Here is a 22985-nt window from a genome sequence, read left to right on the forward strand (position 1 = left end):
GACTTTGGACGGCCTTTGCTGTTCCTGCCATCCCCGCTCTGGGACGGGGTACACCCCGGCTCAAACACCCCAAATCCCTCCGGAGCCTCCTTCTCCTGGAGCTGAGCGCGTCCCGGTGGTGCCGCTGGAATCCTGCGGGAGAAATGCACAAGGATGGCACACATCCTCCGTGCCCCGGTGCCCCGTCCCCATTCCCCGATTCCCAGGGCAGATCCGCACCCGAGGAGCGGGAGGGGCAGCGCTCCGTGAGGGCGGCGGGCAAGGCCGGGCCCCGCGGCTCCCCGCTACCGGCCCGCGGCCCTGCGTCCGCCAGGCGACCCGGGAAGGGTCTCCCGGAGCCGGGATCAGCTCGCGGATGGCCGTGGAGCCCCACCTGGCACATCCCGGTGGGATTCCCGCAGCGGCCTTCTGCCGCCCATCGGCCTTCGCGGACTACAGGTCCCGTCATGCCTCGCTGAACTACAACTCCCGCCATGCCGGGCGGCTCTACCCCCTGCCGTACTACACCTCCCAGCACGCCCCGCGCCCGTCCGGGCCCTGTCGCCTTATGTCCTTCCCCCGCCAGCAGCGCGGACTACACTACCCATGACCCCTCGCGCGGGGCGGCCAGCGGCGAGCCGCGGCGGCAGAGCGCGGAGCACGCCGGGAGCTGTAGTCCCCGCAGCGGCGGCGACTGTAACGGTCCCGCTGGTGGTACTGCCCCCCCCCTACCCCCCCCATTCCCGGCTGGCGGCTGCGGGAGCAGCGGGAAGAGGAGGAGGAGGAGGAGGAGGAGGAGGAGAGGGAGAGCTGCTGCACCGGCACAGGGGCCGCCGCCGCCCGAGCAGCCGCAGGTAAGGCGAGGGGAAGGGAAGGGGGGACACCCCCGGGTGACAGCGGCGGTGATGGAGGGGGGCGGAGGGGCAGCATCCCCAGCCCGGGCGGGGAGAGCCCGGCAGAGCCCGTGTCCCCCCGGGGACACGGTGTCCCCGTCCATCCCCCCGCTGCAGCCTGTTGTCCCCGCAGCGGGCTGTGCCCCCCAAAACCCGCTGTCCCCCCCTGGGCAGGGGCCGTGTCCCCTGCGGGGCTGCATCCCCGCTCCAGGCTCATCCCGCTCCGGGGCAGGGATGGGATGCCCGGGCTGGGGGTGCCCCCGGGCTGGGCGAACCCCGGAATGTCCCGCGGGCCCCGAGCGGCGCTGCCGGGGGCGCTGAGGGGCCCGCGGCAACTCCGGCCGGGCTGAGGCAGCGCCGTCCCGCCGGCCTCGGCTGCGGCTCCGGCGCTTCTGAAACGGGGGGAAAACCGGGGTAAAACGGGACAAAACGGGCATAAAATGGTTAAAGGCTGCGCGGAGCGGGGGGATGCCGGCGCGCAGCATCCACAGGAATGAAAGCGGGGACGTCCAGGTCGGGAAATGCAAGGCGGTGTTGAGATTTTTCTGCCTGGATAAAATGCCTGTTCCGGTCGGGTTTTTTTTTTTAATGAAAATGTGGATTATTTCTTCCTCCCCCACGCCGCCCCCTTTTCTTTCCCTCCCCCCTCTTTTTTTAAATGTCTCTTTAATGCTGTGTTGTTGGCGTTGTGGCGTTCAGGGCAGCGAAGTCCATCGCTATATTGTGGGGGGAATAAAGCCAAAAAGGAGCTTGGTTTCAGTCCTTTATAGAAAGCAGGGGAGCCTGGAAGTATGGAAATGAAATAAATATTCATTAGCAGAAAGAGGTTTTGCAGCGGGTTGCGTTCTGGGGGCGTTTTTTGCCCCCCACTGCACATGGTGATGGGGTTTTGGGTTATGGTTTGTATCTCCATAGGCTGAATTTTATTTATTTGGTGCTCATTATTGTCAAGTGCAGAAAAATGAGCAGGTTGAGGGTATTTTTTTTCCCCCTCTCCTGGACAAAGACGTGTTGTGCTAAGCAGAAAGAAACCCCAGAAAGATTCTATTTCTGTTTTAATCAGAATATGATTTAAGATGCAGTGGTGTGTTTATTTTTGCTGTTAAATAGTGATGGAGGAAGTCAGAGCTTTTTTTTTTTTTTGGTGTGTGTGTGTGTGTGTGTGGTATTTTTTAAGGAATGTGAATGATGGAAACATCTTTAGGGAAACATTTTGCTGGACTTGATTGCATCAACTGCATTATTTCATAAAATGTGAGCTGTGAAGTGGATGTTGATTAGAACTCAAATTGAGGAGCGATGTTGAGCAATGTAAAGAAAAAGGAAATTAGTATGAAGAGGCCAAATGCTTATTTTCTTTTCTTTTTTTTTTTTTTCCTTCAGTTCTTTCTGATTCTGAATTTTAACTGTTTCGTGGATTCTCCTGACCCTTGTGGTTGAGTCTATTTGAAAAAAAAAACAAACCCAAACAACAAGTATGATCTGTGTGTTTATTCCTGTTATGCATACCCAGTCATTAAAAGGACTGATATCAACCAGCACTGTGTATTTTGCATTAAATTTGTGTTCCTTCTGACTAACTTGTGTTCTGTAAGTTGCAAATACCAGCTTACCCTGCTATGCATCCCAATTTTTTATTTACCAAAGCAAATGCTGACGGTTTTTGGGAGGAATTTTTCTGTCCCAAATCCCGTGCTTTATTTTAGGGAAGGTGGGATAAGTGTTGCTGTCCAAACCTAGGTGGTTTGGGCTGTATTCTTCAGCTAATTAAAATTCCTGGCTGTCAGCAAAGCCACACTTTTTTTTTTTTTGGGCAGGTAGATATATATCCTCTGGAACAAAGGGGCTGGAAGCAAAATTCGTTTGGAGTTTGTTCTTGGAGCGAGAAAGCTGAATTGCACAAAGATTTATGCGGAATAACCGGGATACAGTGATTTAGGGAGAACTTTCTGCTCTTGCTGGATACTCAGGCGAGCCTGCACTGCAGTAGGTGAACAACCCAGGGCGTTTAAAATCTCCTGAAAGAAGGGAAGTTTCCCTTGGGAGCTTCTCCAGGGCTCTGCCTGCCAGGGAGGTGGGATGCTGGCCGCGGGGATGTCACCTGCTGGCAGAGCTGTGGCCAGAATTCCCTCTGGCTCGGGCACTCCAGGCCTTGCTCCTCAGCTCCTGGCAGGGAGCCCTGCGTGCTCCCAGGGGTTCCCAGGAGGGAAGCAGGGCTTTGCTGTGTCCCTCTGTGAGCTCCCTCGTCCCTCCAGGAGCTCTGTTTGTCTCCCAGCCCTGCCTTTGGGGCTGATGGGATCTGCAGAGGCCCCCGGTTTCCCTTTCCGCAGCACAAGTGCTCCGTGTACTTTCTGTTTCCTCTGCAATTCCCAAAGTCTCTCCTTGTGCCGGGCCTGTTCCTCTCCCTGTTCCTGTCCCCGCTTCGCTCCCTCCTGCCTGTGCCCTGATCTTCCTCACCAGCTTTGCTACTTAAAATCCCTCATTTCTCCCCTTCAGTCCGTAGGGATATCCCACCCAGAATGACTGACTAGGAAACAGCTCCTGGCGTGCTCTGTAGTATTTCCTTTTTGCTGGTTCCAAATTCCAGTCCCTCGGTCCCTCTGGGTGCTGCTGGATTCTCGTGCCGTGCATCCCTTCAGTGAACAGATGAAGATTTCTGTTTCAGTGACAAATAAAATCCACTGGTCTGCTTTTTTACCTGTTGATGGTCTTTTAAGTCTCTGAATTTAAAAATACTGATTCTTAATCTGTGTGGCTATTTAAAAGAGGGAAAAAAAATTTAGGAATTATTTCCATGTGACTCAAATATCAGTTGGACAGACACAGTTCTCCAGAGCTGTTTAAATTGTGTCACCTTCTTGTTCCTTCCACTCAACTGGATCACTTTGTTCCTACTTTTGTGTCAAAAACACTGATATCCCTAAATACCAGGGAAGAATGTCAGTGGCAGGGCTGTGTTTATTTATGCACATTCATAGAATCCCAGAAGGATTTGGCTTGGGAGGGACCTTAAATCCCATCCAGTGCCACCCCTGCCATGGCAGGGACACTGCCACTGTCCCAGGCTGCTCCAAGCCCTGTCCAGCCTGGCCTTGGACATTCCAGGATCCAGGGACAGCCACAGCTGCTCTGGGCACCCTGTGCCAGGGCCTGCCCACCCTGCCAAGGGGAACTTTTTCCCAGTAAAAATTGTGTAAACCTGATTTTTGGAGAAAGTCAGGATGTGATTGCACTTCCTACCTGTCCACCTGGGCAGAGAGAGAGTAAAATCAATGTAAAATCAATCCAGAAACATGCCCATGATCTATATTTGATGTCATGCTCTGCTTTAACAGTGCTTTGTTGGGTGGATAATCTTGAGGTGGGGTTTTATGTTTGTTTTTTAGCTTGAATGGGAAGCAACAATTGGGAATTGCTAGGATTTTCTTTTGCTGAGGACAGGTGTGCCATGGGCATCTGAAGCAGGAATCCCAGGCCTGTAATTAGGATCCCAGGCAGCAAAGATCCAGCTTTTAAGGCATATCCAGCATTTGCAGATCTGAAATTTGTGGGAGCTCTTTATTTTTAAGAACCACATAGGGAAGGAGCTTCTGTTGATGATGACGGAGCCTCACAGATTTTTTAGAGTGTGAGTGGGACTTGGATAATTTTTCCAGAGCTCCTCTGGGTTTTGTTTACTATGGATGTGCAGAAAACCCTGAGCACTGCACAGGAATTTCTGTGCTTTCTGGGAGGAAAAAAATGTGGGCCTGCTGATGCTCCCCAGCAAACCATTTAGGAGATTATCATCACAGGATTTACAAAAGCTGAAAAAAAAATCCCCAAAAAACATTCCCCTCCTCTGGTTTGTATTTGTCTGTGGTTTACCCTGTCTCCCCTTCCTCTCCTTGGCTGAAAGGGTCACATGGAAAGCTGGAGAGTGGAGAAATGAGAAGTCAGAGCAGAAAAGTTGGGTTTGTCGTGGCCCTGGTAACTTTCTCCATAGGAAGGCTGAAGTGTGTTTGTAGGCTGATGGTTTTTGCCCTCCTTGTCTCAGCAAGGGTTAGAGATTTGGGAGGATTACTGGAGACAAGCTTAGAGTATTTTATGAGAGGAAAAGTACTAAACTGGCAAAAAAAAATAAAAAAGAAAGAATAGATGCCATCATGCCTGCTAGGCATGTCTAATTCTTTGATAAAATGGATAAAGATTGCAGACTGCAGCAAAAGTTAAAATAGACCATAACATCTCGGGGTCCGCAGGGTTTTTCCTTCTAATTTGCTGTAGAGCTTAATAAAAAAGATTTGCCTCTTTTATGGCATCAATCTCTTTATCTGCCACAAATTAAAGCACAGTGCTTGAGCTTCTGCTTTCTCTGCTGCTAGATAGCAGCTCCCTAAATTTGATAACGAGTGGGTTTTACCATTCTGAGTTTGCAAAATGCATCCTGAAGACTGGTGAGAAGTTCTGAGCGTGGTCTTCTTTTTCCCCATTTTCCATTCAGTTCTTTATACTTGGATTTATAGCCAATAATAACTCGCTTTTTAATGGACAAGGGGATTTTTGTGGTTGTTTTAAACAAGGTCCTAAGAGTCCCCACAGTCCCAAGGGAGTCCCCATCCAGGGAGGGATTGAAAAGCCACGTGGATGTGGCACTTGGGGACGTGGTGGCCTTGGCAGTGCTGGGGGCCCCGTGATCCTTGAGGCCTTTTCCACTCGCATCAATTCCATGATTCTGCCTTCTCCTGCTGGTTTGATGGACAGAATAAGATCATCCATTGCAGTTCCTGATGACATTTTACCCAGGACAGTTGCCATGCCTCTATGGACAGACAGGTTCTAGAGGCTTTCCCCTGCTGAAAAGTATTTTGTGTGAAGCTTGCGAGCATTTCAAATGCAATTACTTTGGAATAGGTCCCTGTATAAACATTTGGTTCTGTAGTAGTTTATTCTACAAATCATTTTCTTCAGTTTTCTGTGTATGGTGTCACTTAATGAGACTTTTAATGGCTTTTACAAAATGATGGCTTTTCACATATTTTCCAGTTTGCTCTTGACTTGACTTGCATTCACAACAGAAGTTTTCAAGCCTTAAAATGCAGTGCCATAAACTGGAGAGCTGGGTTCTTTTCCTCTACCATAGCATCCAAATCCCAGCTGTTGAACTTTCTTGGATAGCTGAGTCTTTTAATATGGATTTGGGAGCTCGAGAAAATATTTCTTTGTGTAAGAAATATTTAAAATTTGAGCCCTTGGAAAAGCAAACACGGCGGAACAGCCCGGGAGCATCTTGCCCACGTGGCTTTGCTTTCCAGGGAAGCTGTGCTGCTGCTGGAGCAGGTGCCAGGGACAGGGTGGGTCCCTGGGGGATTCCAGGAAGGGTGGGACATCTCCAGCAAGCGTGGCAGAACTGGGCATGGAGAGAAGGAACAAGTTTTTACAGTCTGGGTGGTAAAACACGGGCACAGCTGATTGCCCAGGGAGCTGGTGGCTGCCTCATCCCTCACCCTGTCCAAGTGTCACTCCAATTAATTTCTAACTATTACTTCCAAAAGCCAGTTATTGTCTAAATGCACAGGTCCTTTGGTATCCAATATTTTTTCCCTTTGGAGGGAACTCTTAATTCACTACCAAATGTTCTTTGGTTGTGGTCCAGTCAAACTCACGGCATTGCCTGGGAAGGGCAGGTTCTGTCTGAGGGGCTCTGGCTTTCCCATCTTCTTCCCTAGATTCCAGTGTACAGTGAGCCTCTGGAATGGTTCTGGGCTCTGGATGGAGCCCAGCAGAACCCCACAGCAGCTCACTTTGCTGGTGATTTTCCACGGGTGGCTGCTTTTAGTCATCTGTCCCTCGGCCAGCTCTGAGTCTGCTCAGCCGCTTTGTTGACACATCCTGTGGTAATTTTTTAACTGGGATGTCATCCTCAAAGGATTGCCTGTTACACTGCAGCACTTACCTTTATCACCATGGATCTCCTCAGCTTTGCTTGACAAGGCCTATTTTCCATAACTTTGCCTTGGCTGTCATTAATTTCACTCCCGTTCTTTTTAAGTCCAGATCCAGTCTGATTCAGTTTTCCCTTATTTTGTCCAGAGCTCCTGTCTGGCAAACAGATTGGTGTTTACTTGAGTCATTTTGCCCTCTCCTGGTGTAGTTGTGTTGGAAATGTTTGTCTTCCAAATTTTCTCCTGCGTTCTGAAAAACATTGCAAATGAGCCCTTGTGGTCTCTGAAATATTGGAGGACTCCATGGTTAAACATCCTGGGCTTCTGGGGCATCATTCCATACTGGAATGCAGAGCTGGTAGAGACCTTGGGCTACCTTCCAGTCCATTCACTCCTCGAGGCAAGCTAAAGTGTCCCTAGAGCATCCTTAAAGAATGTATTTCTAATTTTTCCTTAAAGTCTTCCAGTCTCAGAGGTGCCAGCCTGCTCAGGAAGCTGGCAGTGAGCGCTTCACCAATTTGGTTAAAAGCTTTTCCAGTATCTTAGATCTTTTAGGAAGCAATTCTTGGCTGCCAGGGTGGGCAGGCCCTGGCACAGGGTGCCCAGAGAAGCTGTGGCTGCCCCTGGATCCCTGGAATTTTTCCAGGCCAGGCTGGACGGGGCTTGGAGCGAGCTGGGATAGTGCAGGGTGTCCCTGCCCATGGCAGGGATGGGATTGGATGATTTTTAAGGTCCCTTCCAGACCAAGCCATGCTGGGATTCTGTGGTCTCTGAGAACTGAAGGTGCTTTGCTTTGCTGTTCAGAATAACCCATCCCCTTGTTTCTGCTGTCTCTGATCCTCCTCCAGTTTGTGTTCCTGGGCTGGCACGGTCCTTTCGTGTGTTCTTATGGATCATTTTGTATCCAAATCTCTCTATTATTCCCTCAGATTTCCTCTGTACTCTGGTGTGTTTACTTCTCTCTCTGCTCATACTTGGCACTGCATGGCCTTGTCAGCATTGCATAAAACAAAATAATGCTGGTTTCCACATGGCACTCTTAAAACAATCTGAACTGCCTTTCTTTCTTTCTTTTTTTTTTTTTTTTTTTTGGCAATTCCATTGACATTTGTGATCCAATATCCCCTCAGGGCTGTTTTCTCCTGCCCATCAGCCCAGCTGGGACTTCTCCACCTGTACAATGCACCCTGCCCTTACATTTGTCATTATTGGGTTTCACCAGGCTCTCTTGGTTTGACACAGTTTGGTCTTGACTCATCCACGTGGTTTCACTTTGGCTGTGTGCTGTACTTGCTTTTATGTAAATTGTTAAATAATCTTTCTGGTGTCCTCCCATTGATTGTGAGGGGAGTTCAATCTCTGATTTGCCCCAGAAGCTTTTTCAAACTTCACTCTGGAGCAGTTTCCTTTTTGATCCCAAAAGCACTTTGAAACTCAGTGAGTGGATCATCTATATGCAAATTCCTTAATTTTTCCTCTGCTGCCTTGTACTTGTGGAAAATCAAGTGATGCCAATTTTCATTGCAGTTGGACTCAATATCTTCAAGGTCTTTTCCAACCCAGATGATTCTGTGAGCCTGTGATTATGTTGATATTTTGTTAAGATGATAACTAAAAAGCACAAATGTCATACAGGTTAAAATAAATTATTGAAATCAAGACATTTTGCAATCTCAATTGAATTACTAAACTGAGATATATTTAAATACGAGTCTGTTCTTTTTCTGCACTGTCAAGGCTTCCAGTCCAGTGATTTCTGCAGCTTTATTGCTTGTAACAAGGCCCAAATCAGTTACTTGGTGTTACAAATTGCCACCTCTGATTTAGGGAAGCTAATCTCTTGTAATTAATTGCTGCATGAGAGTTTCTGTGTCCCTCCTGTCCCCTCCCCAACCCCACATGGGGTTTTTTTTCCCCAGTGTGGACTCACCTGCCTGTCTTGGTGCTTCCCAGAGCATCCTTCTGGCTTCACCCGTTAAAACACAGCAAGTTTCTGCCCTGGAAATTCAGTTTTCCTGCAGTGTTGATAGCTGTCAGAGAGGTGAGCCTTCCCACCTTTTTTCTAGGAATACATTGCAGCCATCTCTTCCTTTCATATCTGAACACCACAGTACTAATAATTTTCAAGTCCAGTCACATGCTCTTATTTTTCTTTCCTGCTGGCCAGGATTTCATTTGTTCCTGCTTGTTATCCAGACTCCCTACATCCACATATAGCAACAGAAATATATTTTTTTTTTTGTGAACAGTCTTGTCTGACTTTGTGCCTCATTTCCCCTTCTAAGTGTCCTTCTCCCGTGTTCAGCTTGTGCCTTTCCTGGATGCATCAGCAGTTTCATCTGGGAAGGTGTCTTATTAGTTGGAAAGATGCTGGCTCTGCAATTCGTGGTCTCTCCCTTCCCTCCAATATTGCTCCATCACTCAAATCCAAACATTCTCTCATCACTCGTGCAGCCTTGCTCAATTCCAGGATTTTTTTGGGGCCTTCCCTCACATCTGGTACTGGATGCATCCCTGTGCAAGGAGCCTGTGGATGCAGCGTGGAGCAAACAGCGTTGGCATTTGGAGGCACTGCCTTTGAGGAATTTGCAGCTTGCAGTTCCTGCCTCTCCCTGAGCTCCAGGCTCGGCAAAAGCCGCTGTCCTGCTTGGAAGCAGATTCCTGCTGCTTTGGGAGGCAGCTCCTACCAGCTCCTCTCTTGGCACCCTCCAGCCAGTGGGAAGGAAAAGCCTGGCATGGCAGCGTGTGGAGACTGCCAAACCTTGACTTAGACTTTCCCCTGGAGCTCTTTTCCAGGATCCCTGAGATCTTTCCTCACCTGCTTGGCTCCAGCTGATGCAGTTGCTTCTTGTGGCCACAGTCATCAGCCAGTGTTGGTGCTCGTCTGTGGGAAGAGGAAATCAATCCATGGCAGCCAGCTATTTCTTGGAGACCATCGTGCTGATCCACAAAGCATGTTCACAGAGGCTGGATTTTCTGAGCACAGGCTGGAGAAAGCAGCAGGAAACAATTTTTCTCCATAATCCAAGCTCGTTTTTTCCTGCCAGCACTACAGACACACGTGGAGTTTAGTGTGACTTTCACTGTGGGTGTTTCCCTGGATGTCCTCGACTTTCTCCTGCTTTCCTGATGTCTTCACTGACGTTCCTGGCACTTGACTTGAGTGTTCCATCCCGTTCCCTGCAGTTTGTGTGTTTTCCCCTTCTCCTGACACAAAGCCTGACGTTCCATGTTTATGTTCAGCCCTTGGGAAGCTTTTTTCCCTCTTCTTGTGGCCAGTGCTGTGGGCTTTAACCAAATTCCACGTAACAGAATCATTTTGTCTTCAGTGGAGATTTTTTTGGGATGAATTTTCAGCCTCCTGCTGGACTTCTTAATTCAGGGGAGATCTCCCTGCCAGAAATCCCAAATCTCCAACATTTTGTATTGTGGCTCATAATTTGCTGGCAATCCAGTGGTGGAAGACTGGCACCTGCTTCTTTCCATGCCCCAAATTTCCCTCCAGGTCCCAAACTGCATAAGCAGTGCCTCAGTTTCCCGTTTGGAATGGGGCAAAAAGGGTTGGCAGTGTCTGTACTTGCAGAGACAGATAAATGAAGTCTTGGAGGATGCTGTAGTGACAAATTCCCCCCTTTCTCTGCCACATGCAGAAATGGGAAGGTTGTGCTTGGGCTCCTTTTTTGTACCCTTTATTTAAAGTCTTAGACAGGTTTCAGAGCCAGTTGATCCCTGCCACATGGAAATGTGTCTTGTGTGACATCAGGGCTGTGGGGACAGGTCTGCAGCTCAGGCTGCTGCCTTTGATCTGTGCAAATCTTGGTTTGAATCTTCTCTCCGTGTGAGACCTCTCTCCCCAGGACCGTGCTGGCAGTCAGGATTAGCTGGGCTTTACTTCGTTGGCAATCTTGTTTTTAAATCTGAAAGGACCTCAGCAGAGTTTTCTCCTGGGGCAGGGAGGGAGTTGCTTCTGGAATATGTTTTTCTTGGTGTTACCAGGATTTTGTGGATATCAGGATAAGCCACGGGGCTTATGGATCATGGAGTTTTCTTCCTGCAGGAAGTTGTGCCTTCAGTTTAGGTTAGGTTTTACCTGATCTTTCTATGATTTTTACCTTCTTATGAATTTTTTTCATATTTTTTCATATTTCTTGCTTTCTGTGGGTGTTTATGTTTACCCAAATATAGAAGGAAGAGCATTGGGTAAAACAATCTCTTATTTTTTGGCTTTTAGTTTCCGCCTGCCCTCTGGAGATACCGGCAGGGTTCCAGGAACATGGAACATGGAGGGAGGAGAAAACAGGGCAATGTTTCTTTTCCTGCCTCAAGGTAGACACCAGGAGCTGTTGTACTTTTAGGGATATTGCCATTAAGTAAAGAGGGAGGGGAAAAAACCCCAGATATTAAATTTACTTGAGATGTGTTCTCAAGAAGACGCTTCATTGGCTATCAGTACTGTCTGCAAATCTTTTTATATTGAAATAACTTAATGGGAGTATCCATTTTAGAGTTACTGGGAGTATCCAGGGTCTATTCCTGGTGCAGGGAGCGGAAATCTGTTTTAATTGGAGCGGTTTTCTGGGAGTTGTGTTTCCTGCCAGAGCGGTAACAGTAGGAAGGATCAGCAGCATGAGAGGTTATAAAACCCCTAGGCATTTCACATTCCTTTCAAGTAGCTGGATACAGTAAAAAAAACCCCAAAAATTGGGCAAACAGAGACTCTGCACAGAGGATTCAGAGACTATGTTTTGAACCTTCCCAAAAAGCACCTGAATCCGTAGGGACACAGTTGCTGAGTTCCCTTCTGTGTTTGTTTTACTGAGTGGCTCATACTCAGATAAAAATCCACTGCTGCCACAAATAGCACTCGAGATTTTGGTGCTGATTATAATTAACCCTGATGGTTTCTGCCTGATTTGGTTCATTTTTGTGTTTGTAGGCAACACGCAGGAGTGCAGGAACAAACCCAATTAACACTGGGAAGTGAAGGCAGAGTGTTACCAGATAACCCAGGGAAGTTAGAGAGCTGGAAGCCTTTAAAAATAGTTTTTTTCAAGATAACTGTGTCACTCTAATTTCAGAAGAAAAATGTGTGTAGGTACATTATTTTCAAAGCCAGTTTTGTTTCCCAAAATGCCTTGAAAAATCGAGCTGATCCATTAAAATTGCTTTTCCTTCAGTGTTTCATCTTAGAGGGATTCTTCTACACAGGGATAATTTACTCCTGCTTGGCACTGGGTCAGTAATGCACATTATTAGCAAACTCTCACAATTTTGCTCTCACATGCTAAAATAAAGTGGAAAATTAAAATATTTTGTTTCATGTCCATCATCCCAGATTATCTGAGCTTTATTTCTGAGTACAGTCTTTACAGAATGGTTGAGAAGCCATTATTAGAGGTTAAAGACACCGTTGTGTCCTTACGTGGATTTTCACTTTGGGCTGCTTAGTTTCTCAAAACTTGTGTCTCTTTAAATCCATAGATCAGGAAAGTTGTGGAAATCCATTTTCCAAAGGCTATTTATTTCAACTGACCCACCCAGGATTCTGCCCTGTCCACAATAAACCTCTTTTAAAAATGTAAGAACACCCAGAGACAGCCAAACCCCAATGAATAAAGGAGTGCTTAAAGACTTGAACTCAGTCCTGTTAGAGCAGATCTGCTTCCTGCTTACAGCCAAGTTAATTCCAACTTAATTTTAAGTTAATAATGCCTAAATGGGTTGCCAGTTTTTGTCATCACTAGCAAATTAAATCGAGTTGACTGTGCTTAAATTACTGTTTTCAATTAAGTAGCTCAAAGGAGAGCAGCAGCACTGAGAACTCACCCTGGTCCTGCTGAAACCTCTGGGATGGATCCAGGGAAGCTCTTGTTTAAATTGTGACCTGGGAGGCATTTTATGATATTCTGAGTGATATTCTGATGGAGAAAATTGGCAGGATGTTAGCAAATAAATATTGTATTAATCATATTAAAAATGGGTTATTGTGGTCAAGTGGATGGGTTTTAGAAGGGTTCCAATGATCCAGCAGTGGATGCAACAGGATTTTGGGAGACTGGAGAGGAGAAGATTCCAGGGAGGTTTCCAGAGCCTAAAGGGGCTCTGAGAAAGTTGTTTTATGAGCAGTGGTGCTCAAAGGGATTACAGAGCAGGTGGGTGTAAACACCAGCAGGGATGCAGCAACAAAAAAGGCAATTTAAATCCAATTTAATTTTTTTTTTTAAATTTTTAGGTGTGCGAGCAAGAAAATATTTAGAAGAGAGCAGATTTCATTTCTGTATTTGGTGCTTGTGACTTTCCTGAGTATGATTTCCATTTCAGCATCCTGAAATAGCTCCTGGATAAGTTGTAGGGGAACGGAAGAAACGCAAAAATAGTCTGAGGACTAGAAAAAACACACACAGAGAAGCACAGAGCTAAGTCTGGTTGGCTTATCAGAGGGAGAGTCTGACTGCAGGAGCATCCCAGAGAAAATTCCAGGCACTGAGTGCCCTCCCATGCATCCCAGGAGATTTTAAAGGGAGAACCCTTTAAAGGTGAACTGCCTTTTGGGATGAATGGTCCAAGGAAAAGAGCATTTCCCATCCCTAAAATGGACCACTTTTTGTGTGACCACTGCATGTTTTTGTCAAGGATTAGGCTGGCTGTGGGTGACATTTAAACGAAGAAACTGAGCAGGATTTTCTTCCCAGGCAGGAAGGATTGCAGGAAGGCACCAGGCACCACTAACCCCTGGCCATGGCTCAGGGGCTGTGTGAGGGGCTGATGGAGTTTGCTGACTGAAGCAATAGTTTTTATTTTATGGGCCAGCTTTCACATTAAAATCACATCCCTGTTCTAGTTAAACACTTCTGTGGAGGATGGCACAGTGGGAAGGGTGGGTTTGGGATACAGCTCAAATTAACTGGAGCTGGAGACAAGCCCAAAAATGTTGTGGAGCACGTGGTGAATATGGGAATGCAATTGGATTGCTGGGAGTGAAGGTTAAAAAGATTTCTATTTATATGATAAATGTATTCCCTTATATAGAATCACAGAATTGTTAAGGTTGGAAAAGCCCTCCAAGACCATCAAATCCAACCATTCCTCAGCACTGCCAAGGCCCCCACTGCCCCTTGTCCCCAAGTGCCACATCCACACAGCTTTAAATCCCTCCAGGGATGGGGACTCACTGCCCTGGGCAGCTGTGCCATGGCTGGACAGCCCTTTCCAGGACAGAATATTCACAATATCCAATCTAAACCTCCCCTGGCTCAGCTTGGGGCTGTTTCCTCTCATCCTGTCCCTGTTCCCTGGGAGCACAGCCCGACCCACCTGGCTCTGCTCTCCTGTGCAGTGCCAGAAGGTTCCCCCTGAGCCTCCTTTTCTCCCCAGCTTCCTCATTATATGGGAGAATCCCTCAAAGCTGTAAAATACCTGTGGAAGCCTGGGCTGGTTGGGAATGTGATGTTTGTCTGGTGGGTCTCCACACAGAGCAGTTGAGGGAGGGGTTTGTGCAGTGCACCACCCCTATAATTGCTGTATGCAAACCATCTATAAACTTCCTTTCTCCCCAAATCAACCCCATCCCAAGTGTTCACCTCTGGCTACTGCATCCTGGGAAAATAACTAGGGGAAACTTTATAAAATGCTTAAGTTTTTTCAGTTTTAAGTGGATGTCAGCACCAGGTAAAACGATGCAGCAAGAATGCTCCGAGCAGCAAGACAAAGGCTCTGTTGAAATGCTCTGGCTCCAGGTGATGTCTTGTAGTACCTGGATGTCTCCAGGTGATCCCCTGTGCTCCCTGAGGCCAGGCTCCCCCGAGGGACAGCTGGGCACTGTTCCTGGCATTTCCAGGAGAAGTGCCACGTGCGCTGCTCTTTGTCTGCATCTCAGACTCATCCCTGCCAGCTCTGCCTCGCCATCAGAGCTCCTGGCCTGACTGATGTTTGAAGTGATCTAAGAATACCTCAGATGTACTGTCAGGGGGCTCAGTGCTAAATAAATTATAGGAAAGATGAGATCCTAGCAAGCGTTTGGATAACATAAGCAAGATTAATGGTTTGGAGCCTGTTTTCTGAACAGTGGGACGTGATTGATCAAAGAGAAAAAATTGTCTCTGTGGCTCCTTTGTACCAAAACTTTCAAGAGCTGAAAATGAGCGGCTGAAGTAAGAAATGCAGGGCTTAGGGAAGAACCTTGTGATGAAAAACTAGGGTGGGAGGTTATGAAAGTACAGGTTGACAGCTCTGTCCTCTTTATCAACCTTTCTCCATAGGGATCTGCTGTAGAAGATTTTGGACAGGCTGCTGTAGCCTGGATAGGTACTTTGAAATTTTTTTTTACAGTATTTTTTTAAAATCAAAGACTTTCATTGTGCTGTGAATAAGATTTGAGTTTCTAGAAAGCTGGTTCCTTCTGCTATCCAGGGAGAAAAGAGCTGAGGAGGTGGAAGGCTGATCTCCCTGGGAAGGTGCCTGAGGATCTGGGGAGAAAGGCAAGGGCAGATTTTCATGTGCCTCACTCCCTGCAAATAATGTTCCTTGCAATTCCTGCTCTTGAAGTCAGAATTTAGGACTTTGTTTCCATACTTGATTCTCACCAGAGGTAGAAGACTGTGGCTGGAATAATTCCAACTGATTCAGAATGTCACTGAAATCAATCAATGGGGAATGGGAGGTAAAGCTCATCAAAGTTGCCCACTCCAGCTCCAGTGACTGCACCATTTCCCATACAGCTCTGTAAAATGGCCCTGTGTGTTTAAGGCATTGAAGGACACATGTCCACTTTACTTTGCTGAAGAAACTGAGATACAAAACTGCTGTACTTGATGGAAATGTTGGTTCCTGCAGTTAAATTTTGCCATTCCGTTCACTGAAGCGTGTAAGGATGAGACTTAGGATGATATTCTGCCTTTTTCCAGTATCTTTCTTTAAAAGATGTTGCCCTGACTAATCTAACAGTGGGGATGGGCTTTGATTTAGCTCAACCCAAATAGCAGAGCTGGTATAAGAATAAACACGAATGTGCTTATTCAATATCAGTAGAGGAGATTGATTTTGTGAAAACACTGCAAGGAGAAAGGTGGTTTAAACCCATTTGTTCCATCCCCAGAATAACAATGTGTAAATTGTGATCGCTCTTGCACTCCAAGTGTCAGTTTTAATTTGAGTCTTGTATAAACCACTTGGTTGCTGAATATTGCAAAGAAATTTAACCCCCTTGGAAGAAATCAGGAAGATTCCTGCTATTGAGGTAATTAGATACAAATTTGAGTGGGGATTTTTTTAATAAAGATTAAATGATCTGTTCAATTGTTTCAGGCCCTGCTTGAGATACACACACCTGTGTCTAGCTTGTAGAGCATTTTCCTCATTAATTAAGAGCACTTTCCGTGTGTTATTACTTAATTGGGTATCACAAGGATCCTGATGAGACAATGAAATGGTCTTAATTGCAGGCAAACTAAATGCATGATACTCCACATGCTGGAGTGTTCCACGACACGGCCCCAGCTTGTCATCGTGTGCTAATGGCCACGCTGCCTGCTCGGGGCACAGGGAGCCCTCCTGGAATTAATTCAGCGTGAGCCACACAGCCAGGCTGGGCAGGGAACGGCTGGGGAGCAGCCCTGGGGACAAGGATTTGGGCTGCTGAGGGAGGAAAAGCTGGGCATGCCCTGCCCATGTGCACTGGCACCTGGAAACCTCCATGCCTGGGCTGAGCGGGATTCTGTCCCTGAGCCCAGGTGAGATGTCACCTGCAGAGCTGCTGGAAAGATCCAGAGGATGCCGTGGGGATGCTCTGGGGGCTGGAGCCAGGCTGGGAGAGCTGGGGGTGCTCACCTGGAGAGGAGAAGGCTCCAGGGAGAGCTCAGAGCCCTGGCAGGGCCTGAAGGGGCTCCAGGAGAGCTGGAGAGGGACTGGGGACAAGGCATGGAGGGACAGGACACAGGGAATGGCTCCCACTGCCACAGGGCAGGGATGGATGGGATATTAGGAAGGAATTCTTCCCTGAGGGCATGCTGAGTCCCTGGCACAGGTGCCCAGAGCAGCTGTGGCTGCCCCTGGATCCCTGGCAGTGCCCAAGGCCAGGCTGGACAGGTGGAAGATGTCCCTGCCATGGCAGGGCTTGGAGCTGGGTGATCTTTAAGGTCCCTTCCCACCCAAGCCATTCTGGGACTGTATAAGTTAAGCACTTTCCCACTGTCAATTTCCCCCACTTAGATTTAGGAAGTTTTCCATGTTTGACAACATTCAGTTTGGAACCACCTAAACACTCTTGGCTGTTTACGTTTCCCAGGGATGTATCCCCTTTCCCAGGGTTCTGTCCCCTTTCCCAGGGTTCTGTCCCCTTTCCCAGGGATGTCTGTTTCCCTGCAGCTTCAAACTGATAATTACAAAGGTAAACGGCCATGTTGAACCTTCAAAAATAATATGTAAGACTTGTTTTCTATGAGCGTACACGTGTGCTTCTGGACAGGCAGGGGCTTGTGTGGAAGCAATAAATTTATTCTTCTGGGATTAATCCCTACTCTGCTTCTTCAGCCTATTCCTTTTTTATTATTTTTTAATTTTTTTTTTTCTGTTGGGAGAGTGGAAACGAGAGTGAAAGAAGGAAAAAGCTCTTGCCCATGTCATGTTTGTGTGTGCTCATCTTTCCCAAGCAGCAGGTAGATGTGTCAAAACCATGAATTATGAATGGGGCTGCTGGAATGCTGCAAATCCACAGAGGAATTGACCTGTTTTATTCATCCCTCAGCAGCACTCCCTGTGGGACTGGGAAAACCCAAAACCTTCCCATTTTCCGTGCTTGGGAAGTTAGTCCTGGATTATAGTGATTAAAACTTGGCAAGGAGAAGCTGGAGAGCTTTCACACCTTTCCAGTATGGGAAATTCTCTTGTTCAAGAGGATATTTCAGTCTGAAAAACAGTTGTCAAAGGCAAAGTTGTGTTTTTCTCTCTTGGAAATGAACACTTTTGCAGCATGCCAAGGTATTTTTTTTAGGTTTAAGGGGGAGAGATGGCAAGAGATGCCTTGCCATCAAGGACAGGGAAAGACAAAAGCAGGGACTGTGCATGACACAGGAGCTGAGTTCTTGTGTGACTTGGAGCAAGATCTCTGGTTTGTCTGGATTTTTGTTTTCCCTGTCCCTGGAAAGGAATTATTGATATTTCCCTTGCAAGGCTGTTTTCAGGCCTCTTGGATCAAAATTTTGCAGGGCTTGATTATATGGCACAGAAGCTCTTGTAGCTCTGGGGTTTGGCATTGGTGCCACTCAAAAGTAATGGTGAGAGCTGAAAAAAAAGCTGATTTTTATCATGCTCTGAACTCCTCGAGTGCCTTACACAGTCCTACAAAGGTGGAGTGGCAGTGAACCGACACCTTTTATCTCCTGGATTTTTGAATTTTGAGTTTATGCCCGTTCCAACAGTCATCATGCAAGGAATTTGATAGTGGGAGGGAGGATCTGAATGGATTCCATTTCCATTCTGTTTGTTGTTGTTACACCCAGTTTAATTTTTCCTGTTGTATTCCTGTGTTTAGCCACAGCCTGCGTGTGACTGCATTCCTGGTGGGGAAGGGTGGGAGAGCTGGATTTTACCATTTACCAACCTACTTAAGGTAGCTTTTGCCTTCCTCTTATTGCTTTTCTTAAACAATATTTTGTACTATTATTGTATTTTATATGAGGAAGAGCTGCAATAGGTATAATTTATTTTAAATACTCAATTTCTCTAAACATTTCCTATTTTCTTGCCAAAGGGGATCCTGCAGCTTTGTCTGCCAGGAGAAGAAATGGTTATTTCATGTAACTACTTCTAGTTTTAAATCCATTTTTTAAATCTATTGCTGATTTAAATTGTATTTAAGTCAAGAATCCCAGCTTGCTGATTTAAAACATTTGATTATAAACTTGGGGTTTTTTAAAAAATTGTGCTATCATTCTCCTCAAAGAAATTTCTCCTCCCTGCTTGGTCAAATATCACTTGTGCACTGCTGTCCTTTCATTAAAATTAGAACTCCTTTATTTTGGCCACTGCTTCTGTGCACACTTATTTAAGCAATGGCATCTAATTAGTAATTTGAGAGTCTTTGTTTAATTTTTTATTGCGTAGGAAACAAAGAATGATACGTTTCAGTGGTGATGTGTGCTAGGAACTAATGTCAGACCTCCCTTGGAAACTGGAATTCAGATTAAGAGTGGGGTGCACAAGTGTTTGTGTTCATAGAACAGCTTTCCACTTGATGAATTCCTGAGAAAAGCAACGGATTTCTCCCGGAACAGGCTGGGATGTCAGCAGCAGCATTGATCTGACAGGTGTTCTCACAGAATCCAGAATGGTTTGGGTTGGAAGGCACCTTAAAGCCCACCCAGTGCCACCCCCTGCCATGGCAGGGACACCTTCCACTGTCCCAGGCTGCTCCAAGCCCTGTCCAGCCTGGCCTTGGGCACTGCCAGGGATCCAGGGCAGCCCCAGCTGTGGGCCTGCCCACCCTCAATTCCTAATTCCCAATATCCCATCCATCCCTGCCCTCTGGCAGTGGGAGCCATTCCCTGTGTCCTGTCCCTCCATCCCCTGTCCCCAGTCCCTCTTTCAGACTGTTTCAGTAAGTATAAGGTGTGAAACTGTCTCAGCTTGTTTGGTGTGGAAGATAAATAAACATGGAATCACTCACTTGAACCATGTTGCTTTTTTCCCCCTTTTTCTACCCAGATATTGAAGTGCTCTCTTGGTGCTTGGATTTTGTCACAACCATTCTGCTTCCCCAAGTCCAAGTGTGCCCACCTGAAGGGGCTTTTCTCAGGCTGTGTGAGTGGAGCAGGACAGAGTAGGGCTGAGGTCGGGGGTACCAGGCCTTGTAAAACAATTTCAGCGTCTCTTTGTAGGGATCTGTTTGTCTTGTGATCCATCAAAACCCAGCTGGGGAATTTGTCCGGGCTGATGGCTCGTTTCCTCCTTGGAGAGACCTTCAAAGGCTGCCATGCAAGTAGCTGACATTCTTCTGCACAGACACATGGTTGTTCCAGGAGGTTCATTAATGCAACGCTGCCTTCAAGCTCTTTGGAAATTTAAGGGTCTCATTCTCTCGTTTACACCAGTGTGGAACCGGGTAGGAATTGTAATGACTCGAGCTTTTGTAGTCTGTGTACAAAAAAAGGGAGATTGAATCTGATGGGTTTGGTGGGAATTAAGATCAGAAAGGAATATTAGATCATCTATGCTAATCGTGAGTAAATTAGATGGTGCAAATTCTGAGCAGAAAATCAAATGCACGCTGTGATTCCTTACGGGATGAACTCTGTCACGAGGAACTGATGGGTGAGAAGAGGGTGTTAATTGCTGAGGCTGCTCTGATGGGGCATAGCTGATGTTCACTTGGGCATAGTCCATGCACCAGACTAAGAGGGAGTGGCATCCCTTCCTCCCTTGGCTTAGTCTGATTTTTGGGCTGATCCTGAGCACTGAGCACGGTGGGCAAGATGCTGTGGGCTGCCTGAGAAGAGGCTCCTGCAGAGCTCACAGTCTCTGACTGACACCTTTGTAGCTGCTGTTTAGGGAGCTGCAGCCTGGGCTTAGGTTGGCTCTAGTCTCCTCCTTGCCAGATCAAAGAAGTCCAGCTTTCTCACCTGGTTTTCCCAAGTCCCGTGCTGTCTGCAGTTTGGGGCATTAATGACTTCCCTTGACTGGCCAGACAGATCCCTCCCCTGCCCAAAGGGGCTCCAGGAGAGCTGGAGAAGGACTTGGGACAAGAGATGGAGGGACAGGACACAGAGAATGGCATCTCACTGCCAGAGGGGGGCAGGGTTAGGTGAGATATTGGGAAGGAATTCCTGGCTGTGAGGGTGGGGAGGCCCTGGCACAGGTTACCCAGAGCAGCTGGGGCTGCCCCTGGATCCCTGGCAGTGCCCAAGGCCAGGCTGGAGTTCTGACAGTCTTTAGGGTCCCTTCCAACCCAAACCATCCTGTGATTCCTCTTCACACCAGCCTGTGCTGTTACTCAAGTAATCCATGGTGGTTTTGGACAAGAGAAGCCCAAGTTCCAGCCCTGTTTTCCTTGTTTCTGGCTGCCAGCTGGATGTGGAGTCATTGATTGCTGTCCTTTGAGCACAGTGGTCCATATTGCTTTAAACCCATTGAGACATGCTTGTTTGATTGTAATTATTGCCTTAATACATAACTGCAAGGTTTTGATAGACTTGTTCAGTGCCTCCAAAAGGAAAGTAGTGTAAAATGGATTTATATGTTTCAAGATCAGGAGGGACTGACATAATCCTCTGTTTGGATGAGACACCCTCCTGAAGCTTGGGACTGAGCATTTTTGTTCTTTTGGTCTTTTGGAAACAAAAGTAAAGATATTGAGTCCAAGATTTTTTAAATCCTGATGGATCCTTCTGATGTGTGCTTGGAAAGCTCTTCTGTGTTGGCCTGGCCTTTTATCTGCTCAGTCCTCAGATGCTTCTATTTTATCTATTTCTGAACTTCCAGAGCTCCAGAAAGCCTTTCAGCCCAATTTAATAAAGAATAAAGCAAAAAGCATGGTTTGATTCCAGACCAAGTCAGTCAGGCAACAGTTAGATAAGTCTAATTAGACTTGTAATTGGAATGCGTTGTAGACAATTAGTTTTTGTAAATGTGTGTAATTTAATCCCAAGTAAAGGGTCAGGAGGACCTTGCTGTGAACGAGGTTAAGGAGTAACATGTATAATTTCCAGGCCTTCTGATGCTCATGTCTGACACAGCTGGAGAGGAGCATGTCCATCTTTCCAATGGCAGCAAAAAATCCACCCTCCACAAGGTGAGTCAGGGCTTCTGTTCTGCCTTTGTCTCCCAGCATCCATTCCAAGAAAATCCATAGGGGATGCTATAGCAGCAGTGATTTATGGAATCCCCCATAAAAACCCGAAGCCTGTGAGGGAACAAGACCCACTCTGTGGGAGTCCATTCAGCTTTTGGGGAAGCTCCTGAGGAATGGGATCTGATCTCCTCCCAAAGCCTCGACTCGTGCTCTCTGTGGCAAAGGGCTGCAGGATCTCACCCGTGTGGTTACATGGCGGCACTCGGGATGTTTCTCTTCCTGCAATCCTTTTGTCAGGAAAGGGGCAGCCCTTCAGCCTCCAAGGTCAGCCCAGGAAAAGGGCCTGCTTCCCAGACATGTGGTACTCATTTGCTTGGAATTTTTGACACCACTTATTACAATCCGGTGCAGCTGCAAGTTCCCAGGCTCTTGGTTTTGGGGTAGGATTGAATGGTAAGGGAGGAATGCCCCAACTTCTCCCTGGAATCTTTCAACACAGTGCATTCCCAGGATTTAACAGATCCTGCATCATTATGGCTGGCCTTTATAGCTTTAGGAAAACAACCTCAGCGTGCTGGAGTCCCCGAGAAGGGGTTGGTAGTGCTGGTGACCGGCTGCACCTGGGCTTTGCCAGACTTCTCCGTGTTTTTTTATGGCTCAGGGGCTGCGCCGAGCGTGACCCAGGTTCTCTCAGCACAGATGCTGGGGCTGGGGGTGGGTTCCACAGCAAAGGGGACTCCCAGCTCAGTGTTAGCCACACCAAATGCAAAGCCTGGAAGAGCAGGTTCTGGTTTCTTGCCTTCTGCTGTAAAGCGGGAGCAGTGCAACCGTATGATTAACGGCGAGAGTCCGAAAGTAGCAGGATAATAAATACTGGGAATTCAAAGGAAACCTCAGCTTCTGGCAATTACAGAGTTTGTGCAGCAGAGAGATGGAGCTTCTGAGTTATTCCAGTGTTATTTGTGACCTACTTGGAACTGAAATGTTGCAAGAGGCTGTTTGTTTAATACTCAATTGCTATTTTTTTTAAGTTATACCGTATTCGGGTTAAATACAATCCTTTGAACATGGACTCAAACATTCTCCTCAGAAAATTCCACCAGTTCTTGTTGTCTTAATTTTTACTGCCAGCAAGTGTTCAATGTGTTCCTTCTTTTTCCATTGCAAAAACCCCCGCCCTGAACCTCCATAACCTTTCCTATCATGTATCCAATATTTTATAGAGCAATCACAAAGGGTAGTAAATTGAGTAAAACATACTATCCTTGGCAGGATTTCCCTCATGACTAAATCCAATATGAACAAAGAGGACAAGGGCAAATAACTTCACTTATTCAGGTCATTTTTCATAAGAATCATAAAAATTAGATAGAAAAGGCCCATTAGATTATCTCTCCTCTCTTCCAT

The 22985-nt window shown here is 46.9% G+C and overlaps 1 protein-coding gene across 2 annotated transcripts in view; it reads left to right on the top strand.

The window, feature by feature from the left end:
* The first annotated feature begins 784 nt into the window (after positions 1-784).
* FAM168A (family with sequence similarity 168 member A) overlaps positions 785-22985 on the top strand; it is a 128855-nt gene continuing 106654 nt past the window's right edge. For both annotated transcript variants that reach the window (XM_041420858.1, XM_041420860.1), the window contains exons 1-2: positions 785-833; positions 21496-21578. The gene's annotated coding sequence lies outside the window, so the exon portion shown is untranslated. The remainder of the gene's footprint in view (positions 834-21495; positions 21579-22985) is intronic.

This window comes from Onychostruthus taczanowskii, unplaced genomic scaffold (assembly GCF_017590055.1).
Source record: "Onychostruthus taczanowskii isolate IOZ18803 unplaced genomic scaffold, ASM1759005v1 scaffold67, whole genome shotgun sequence".
Classification (NCBI taxonomy): domain Eukaryota; kingdom Metazoa; phylum Chordata; class Aves; order Passeriformes; family Passeridae; genus Onychostruthus; species Onychostruthus taczanowskii.